The sequence below is a fragment of the Arachis ipaensis genome, chromosome B07 (genome assembly GCF_000816755.2).
Source record: "Arachis ipaensis cultivar K30076 chromosome B07, Araip1.1, whole genome shotgun sequence".
In the NCBI taxonomy this organism is placed as follows: Eukaryota; Viridiplantae; Streptophyta; class Magnoliopsida; order Fabales; family Fabaceae; genus Arachis; species Arachis ipaensis.
The window spans coordinates 97,595,093-97,604,091 of record NC_029791.2 but is presented as its reverse complement, the minus strand read 5'-3'; positions in this window follow the sequence as shown (position 1 = coordinate 97,604,091).

Genomic DNA, 8,999 nt, shown 5'->3' with positions numbered 1-8,999 from the left:
CGATCATACCATGGTGGGTTGTCTCCCACCTAGCACTTTTAGTTAAAGTCCTTAAGTTGGACATTTGGTGAGCTCCCTGTCAGGGTGGCTTATGCTTGAACTTATCTAGGAATCTCCACCGATGTTTGCAATTCCAATAGCCTCCAGGATCCCAAACTAGGCACATAAAGCCTTCGAGCAAGTTAAAGCAAGTGCCAAAGCTCCAAGAGTGTTGATTATCAGAATGAATTCCAGGATCCCAAACTTTGCTTTTGTACCCGTCTTCTCTCTGATCTACATTGTTCCAACCGGGCGGTACGCAATCTGAATTTTCACTGAGATACCCAAACATCTTCCGAGATCCATTCAATCGAGCTCTATACCAATCCTCGTATTTCAATTTGGAGCGTGGAACCATATTGAACCTTGCATGCCAACTCCTATTACCAACCATCTCCCTCTTACTCTTAAAGCCACAAAGAGCTCTAAGTTGGCCATCTGTTTCAAGCAAACCGTATTCAAGTGGGAAAGTAAAGATAAAGGCTAAGGATTTTACCCACTTGAAGTTTGTATTGGGTGGTAATGGCCTTGGGAGAGGTGTTTCCAGTGGTCTTTCAAGCTCCACTCCCTTGTACTCTTCTGTAAATTCTTCCACCTCCTTGCAAACCTCTTCAACTGCAATCTCGTCTTGATCAAAGGCTTCGACTTCTTCCCTGTCACTCAAGTCATAAGTTGGAGGTTAAGAAAAGTCTACCTCCACATCATCTTTACATTCACTTGGGGAAGATTCTTCAATATCAAGGAGTTCAATTGCAGATGCAAGTTCATCACTAGGAGAGCTTGATTTATGATGATCATTACCAAGGAAATTTGCTTCTTGATCTGTTCCATCCAGTTCTTCATAAGGTACATGCCTTGGGGGTTGTGCACTATCCTCCTTAGCATCAATTGCAAATTTCTTGGCGGAATTCTCTACAATTATTGATTCCCATGGAGGTTCAGCGTCTCCTAAGTCTTCAACCAATTATTCTTCTTCGATAATTCCAGCTTCCTCCACTTGTTCCAATACAAAGTCATGCTCCTTACTGTCCGCCGGAGCTTCTAGTGTCTCCTTCGTGCTACGTTCATTATTAGATTCTCCACAAGAAGCCATGGGGGTTCCTTGAGTGTCCGAACGTCAGGAAGCTAATTGATTTATCGCTTGCTCTAGTTGATGAAGGGTCGCATGAAATTGATCCACTGTTTCCTTGAGACGATCTTGTGATTCTTATTCTGCTCAGATTGCATGATGAGGATCATATGGCTCTTGGGTCGATGGATATGGACATAGTGCATATGGGAGTGGTGGTTCTTGGGAGTAATTGGATTGGAATTTGGGTGGTTCTATATATGGTTCATATGGCTTGTAGGGTGGTTGATTGGGTGGATAAGGGTTAGGATCATGTGAGGGTGTTTGGTAGTAGACGGCTTGTGAGTGTGGTGGTTCAGAGCTATGTTGATGAGGGGGTTCATAAGCATAGGGTGGGGCTTGTTGGTAACTACAAGGGGGCATACCATATCTATCATCTTGGCACGCACCTCGGAATGGTTCTTGACCATAGTAATTTGGTGGAGGTTGGTTGTCACGGAAAGGTCCACCGTAACTATTGTCTTGGTATGCATCATAGAATGGTTGTTGGTTATAGCACATTGGAGGGGGTTGTCGCCAAGAGGGTTGATCAAATCCTTGTGGCTTCTTCCATCCTTGATTATTCCAACCTTGATGCATGTTCTTATTATAGCACCCATTCCTTACTACAACATTGGAACCAAACTCAAAGCGACATGGGTGAGAATTCATAGTAGCTAATAAAAATTAAAAACAAAAATAAAAACAAATAAACAAGCAAAAGCAAATATTTACAATAACCAATAATAAGGCACACGTTTGCAATTCTCCGGCAACGGCGCCATTTTTTTGACGGGCGGATTTTTTTGCTAGTAAAGAATTCACAAATAAGTTCTCGTTGCAAGTATAGTTTCTAAACTAACAATAATCCTTTCATACAAAAACTTGTTTGTCACTAAAGCAAACCCAATAAAATTAATAACCGAAGTATTTAAACCTCGGGTTGTCTCTCAAGGAATTGCAGGGAGGTGTATTTATTATTGGTTATGGAAGATTATCTTTTTGGGGTTTTTGAATAATGAACAGGAAAAGTAAATTGCAATAATTAAAGTAATAACTAATAAAGCTCTTAGTAAGGTATGAGAACTGGAAATTCTATCCTATTTATCCTTATTAATTGTAATGAGAATTGTTCATTACTCCCACTTAGTTAACCCTTACTAAATAAAGGAAAGTCAAGTGGACTAATCAATTTGATTCCTCAAGTCCTAGTCAACTCCTAAGGAAATACTAGCTTTAGAGGGATCCAAATCAACCAGCAAATTCTAATTATCAATCAACAAAGGAGTTTGATAACTCAAGTGTCACCAATTACTCAACCAAACCAAAAGGAGAGAAATCTAAATATTGAAAGCATCAATCACATAAATTGAAGAAAGCAACCATAAATCTGAAATACCTCAAATTGTATTAAATATAAAATCAAATTTAACATTGGAAGGTTCATAAACCAATTTGGCAACATAAGTAATTAACAAGAGAAATAGATAAACCAAAGTACTAGAATAAATAAAAGTAGAAGAGAAACTAAATTAAACTAACATTGAACCTGGAATTGAGAAGAAGTAATCCTAAAACTAAGAGAAATCCTAAATCCTAAAACCTAGAGAGAGGAGAGAGCCTCTCTCCCTAGAAAACTACATCTAAACCTAAAATTGTGAATAATGAAGGAATGCCTCGATTCCCCCATTCTGCAGCCTCTATTCTGTGTTTCCGGGCTTGGAATTGGGCCGAAACGGAGCCCAGAAATCGCCCCCAGTGCTTTCTACAACTTTTTGCACGTGGCGTTTGTCACGCGTACGCGTAGGTCACACGTGCACATCATTTGGTAATTTTCCTTGTCACGCGTACGCGTCGCTCGTGTTCTGCGCTAGGCATGCGTCCGCATCGTCCATGCGTGCGCGTCACTGTCAATTTCTCAAAACTTCATTTTCTCACGTTCCTTCCACTTTTGCATGTTTCCTTTCTGTCCTCTATGCCATTCCTACCCTATAAAGCCTAAAAATACTTAACACACAAATCATGGCATCGAATGGTAATAAAGGATAATTAAAATTCGCAGTTTTAAGGTCTTGGAAACATGTTTTCACATATATCACAGAATAAGGAAGGAATTGTAAAACCATGCAAATTATATGAATAAGTGAGCAAAGACTTGATAAAAACCACTCAATTGAGCACAAGATAAATCATAAAATAGTGGTTTATCAATCTCCACCATTACCCACCATACTATATCAAACAACTCGTCCGAGAGTTCTCGACCTCTCCACTCCCTTCATATGCCCACTACCGGTCACAAGTCTAACACCCGCAGGCTTTCACAAGGAACAAAACTACCACAACTCCTCATAATATTACACACTTACCGATCCACCTTTTCACATTCACGAACATCATTCTAAAGAGACTAACACTTCGCTTGTTACGCTTAAAGGTCATACATGACTCTAAAGCAACCCTCGACTTTATTCTAGAAAAATACAAGACTAGAGAAGAGAAGGACAAGTGACAAGGACGGCGTCCACAAGAGTTTAAGAGACAACCTTAAAGATTAGAAAATAATACAACGGTTTGAAACGAATTCAAGCTGAGTTAGAGAAGTATAAGGTTTACAAAAGAAGAGTGTCTAAAACCAAAACAAAGCTTACAAGACTCAAAAGTAGGATTAAAATACTTTCAAATGCATTGCTCATAGTGAAAAACTTTTCAAAAACTATCTCACGTTTTCAAAGAAAAGGCGCGTAACAAGCACTTTGTAAAAGAATAACAAAAGTATAAATGTGGCATTACTTTAATAAAATTTCATGTTGAAATAAATTAGGTAGATTTTTAAAACAAAATAAACACTGGTTTGGCTAAGAGCGAAAATATTTCCTTAAATATTTTAAAAAGATAGTTAGGTGCACAACTTAAACAAAAGTAATCATAAAACTCGGAAGAAAATCAAATGATTGTTCAGAAATTATCGAAGTCCATATTCAAACAAGCATGTATAAAATTATTGCAAAGATGGAAGAAGAAATTAAACTCTATTTAGAAAAGAAAATCCGAGGTAAAAATTTGTTTATAAGTTAGTAAAGGAAATAAGTGGTGTGTTGCAAACAGACAGATTTCTGATAAATATGGAAGCTTTCCAAAACTTCATTTAAAATGGTGCATGCCAACTTCAAAACAACTTTGTCAAAATTTAAAGAGTGATTTCAATTACAATCAAGCAACAAAAAAAAAATTTAGTTTGGAATTTCTTCAAAGAGAATTCAAAACTTCTTTAAAAAGGTTTGAAACAAGACTCCGAAAGTATACTTGAAATCACCACCTCAGAAGGACACTCAAGAAAATTAGGGTGTACTTAGAAAGAAATAAGGCCATACGAGAAAGGATCTTAAATCAAGGGAGTTCAAACAAGATCCACGAGGCATGAGACATCAAGTAAGCTGTCAATTGATCCAAAAGAATGCAAAACTCTTAAAGAGAGACAACTCAATCAATAGTGAATTCTCAAGAAAGAACCTTCGACTAAAGAAAGACAATTAAGAGGACAAACGGTGCACTAGATTGAAACAAATTCAAGCTGACTCGGATGAGTATGAAATCCACAAGAGAAAGAAAACTAAGACTAATGGTGATGTTCATAAAAATAAAAGAATAATTAAAAATAGGACCAAGTATGACACCCATGAGATGAAAAGTTTAAGAAATTAGTCCATGCTAGAAAGGAAAAATATGAGCTCAAAATTTTCAAAAGAATAACAATTGCATAAATAATATGTTATGCTCAACCAAATTCAATTAATTAGAGAAAAATAGTTTAAATGAAGTTTGTCAAACAAAGTAAAGATATGCATAAGATTTGTAGTAAATTTATTAGAAAATCAAGCTGTATTTTTAAAATAAGTATATTTTCATAAACCAGTAAAAGATCTAGCGAGATATTGGGAGTAGATAGTCTTTAAACTGTATGAGGAGTTTTCAAAGTTTTATATAGAAAAGTGTATGTCAAATCAAAAGCAATTCTATAAAAATTTGAAAGATGGTTGTAATGTAACCACGTAAAAGAAAAATAAGATCACAACTTCTTTAAAAGAACTCGGAATAGGAGCTTAAATAAAAAAAAATACACTGCATCAAAATAAGTTTGAAGTTATATCGAAAACGTGAATCAAGAAGAGTTTAAACAAAGGAAGGTAGATAAACCAAGGATTTTAACCAAACATATGCAATTTAGATCCGATGAGAATGCATATAAATGAAAGGACAGGATTGGGAGATAATCAAATTACTTCCCAAGGAAGAAATCGCAAACAAAAACCTCAAGGCACATCAAGAAAGAATAAGTCACAACATTCACAGAGTTCGAGACACCAAACCGAATAACCTCGAGAATCAACTCCTAACGTTCCCAAAACCCGCGATTCGCTTTACCTATAACTCAGTATATTATCTATGATAACCCATTAATACTTCCATATACATAATTTACTAGTGTTAAGCCGGCCAAACTTAATACCAGGAATTATACAATGCAAGACTAATGGCGTTAATCAATAGACCGTCATGTGCATAAAGCTCTAATTCTCGTTATCCGAACAAGACCTACTATATGACAAATGCTCAGAGTATGCAACTGAAGCATAGTCGGTCCATCCCTCAGGCTCTACAAGAAAGACTGCTCTGATACCATAATATAACACCCTAACTATCAAAATGTCACGCTTCTGGCTGCGCCACTTTGATAGCTCGGGTATTACGACAACTCTTAAAATATTTAATACTAAAATACGAGCCTGTTTAAACCTTAAACCGAATTTCAAAATATACATCCATACTAATATCAATACTTACAAAGGATATATATATATATAACATAAAATTAATTTTACAAACATTACATAATCCAAATTTCTATCCCTCTTATAAAACTTGTAAGGAATTTTACAAGCATTAACTAATACAATTCCTAACCCTCTTACAGAATGTATACAGATAAAGGCGAGGGAATAATAAATAATAACCAAAGCAATACAAAACATCACGACAACAACAACTAGGTAAACTCTTCATGACTTCCTCGTCCATATCCTGAAAGGAAACACCTGTAGGGGAGTGAGAACATCATCCTCGAAAGGGTTCTCACTATAGGGTTGCAGAATTACTATAATAGGATACGTAGAAATAAAACCGTTACAGTGATTAATAATCGCCTTATGCTTCTTTTCAAAAGTAAATGTTTACTATTAAAAATCTGAAATCTTTTCTGAAAGAGAAAACTGTTTATTTCCTAAAAATTCAAAAGCCTTTCAAAAGGTTTTTCCTAACCACATGAATGACCAACCTGCTCCAAGTATAGGTTCATTAAGTCTATGTTGAACTAGTTTAGTTTTTCACAGTTTTCTAAGCCAAAAACACAAACCAAACACGGCCTTCGGCCCATCTCATAATCAGTCATGGCCCTAGGCCCGAAAAATTCAATCCACAACTAATCCATCACAATCCAACAGATTTTCCATCGCAAACACAAGTAGGAAAGTTCAAGCACAAACAAGCAGTTATATCAAGTAGAACAATTAACAGTTAAACTCAATTAATCACATAGGCAAACCAAGTACAATGTGCACACCCAAACAATGTCAGATAGATACATATGATGAATGCCTGTCCTAGTGGCTGATGAGTCTCATCTGTCGGTTATAAAGCCAACCCGACAAATCTTGGTAGCTAACCATTGGACTGTCCCTCTGTTGTGCATCCCCAACTCGAGTTATTCACAATCATAATCATAATCACACAACACCCACACTGGTGTTTATCCACAGGGGCGAGCTTATCCGGAACTTTCATAGTGTCCAGCCACACTTACGACATAGGGTCAGCAGAGTATCGAATCTCAACCTGGAGCACGTGGTGGCTAGTCACTGCTCTTACCCAAGAAAACTCGTATCTCAAATAATTGGAAGTGCAACAATCACTTTTTCAACTCAATAATCATTCATATTCATACTCAGTCATCTGACTCATAACATATTTTAAAATCAGCCATAATTCATTATCATATACAGCCATTCTGGCTCATAACATAATAGCACTTCCACCATCCAACATCATAAAACTCATAAAATCATCATTCAAGTCATAAATCACTTTTTCTCAAACCACTTTACTTTGAAGTCAAAAATCAATTCTTTCCAGCCCTGGCATTAAAATCCCCATTCCTCAAATCATTTCAGGCTCATAAGTCACTTTTCCTCAAACGTAAATTCCCTTTTTTTAAAACTTGATTACTGAGCATGTGGTGGCTAGCCACTTCTCCCCAAACGTAAAGTTTCTCTTTCTATAAGTAAGGCCACTCTCCACAACAATTTTTTTTCAAACATTTTCAAAACCACGCCAAATCAAAAGCCCTTTTCCAAGAGATTCAAAATCATTCATTCTAAAATAGGATTCAGTAACAAAAGTTCCTCAGCAAAGCCTCAAGTCTTTACAGGAGAATAACATAGCTCATTTCCTCAAATTCGTTTAAAATCTGTAAAACCTCCACTTCTTGATTTGATTAATGAAATAGGATCTAAGTCAAACCAAGTCATGTAGTTAGTTACTTCAACGAAAATTTTAAAGCCATTCCTTTTTCTTAAACCAAGAAAAACCAATTCCAATTCCATGCTTTAAATCTGGAGCATTCCCAACTACTCAGAAATTGTTTTAGTTTTGCAAAGCTCAGAATTCAAAGGATACTTTAAACCTTTCCTAAAGCGTAAAAGGATGAGAGTTGTCAATCGAAACCCAAGTTCCTTCAAAGTCACTAAAACTCCTTCACGTGGAAATCTTTAAGTCAATTTCGAAAACCTAAACCCTTTTTATAATTAAAACAACCTTAAAACATAGGATTCTTCTAAATGATTTGGTTCCAAAGGAGATATAATACTTTTCTTAATAAACAAGATTAAATCATAATTTTCCTTTCAATAACTCATTTCAAAACATAAGTCACAACTTCTTAAATAATTCAAGAAAAAAAGTAAAAGTCTTAAGTTCCTAATTTTCCAAATAACATTTCAATAAAGTCTCGGATTTCATAGGAATTTCGGCAACATCTCCCCTAAAACTTGGACTCTGCTACCCTTTCCGCGTTTGAACCAAACCAATCCGCAACCCTCTTCCACGGGTTCAAAACCAACTCAGTTCAAAATCAAGCTGGGTCCAAAAGTGCGTACCATTTTCATATTTTCAAAAAACCAATTCAAACTCAAATCAATTTCTAACGGATTAAACTCATTTTCAAAACTTTAAAGAAACACTTTAAAACGGTCCATTTCACAAAACCCAACAATAATCCAGTCAAACAAGCATTTACATCCATCCAGGACAATCAAACATTACACAAGACTTTTACAATCACCAAAGGTACATTTCTCACATCAGTATCCATATATAACAATTCCAGATGAATAAGCTCAGTTTTCTGAAAAAGGCCCCTATCTACCTCGATTGTCGAAACTCGAAAACTCTAAAACTCATCACAACTCGTTTTCTCTTGGCCTATAACTACGGCAGCCGCAACCTCCGCTCCAAACCACTTTCTCAGCAACCACAACAACTCTACTCGCAACATATAATAATCAGGTCTCAACCCCACGTTACCAAAACTCAGATTCATTAACCAAACACAACAGAATGCTAACGCGAGGCTTTTCGAAACATAACTACTTACTGAAATAACAAAACGAAGCAGCCACAACTCCAAATCGACTCGGCAGCAGCTCCGTCAATAACCTCAAGCGACAGCGGCGATGTAAAACCCCAATGACGGCAACTGTAACAACCATGCAGCGTCAAAAATCTTACCAGAATTCCA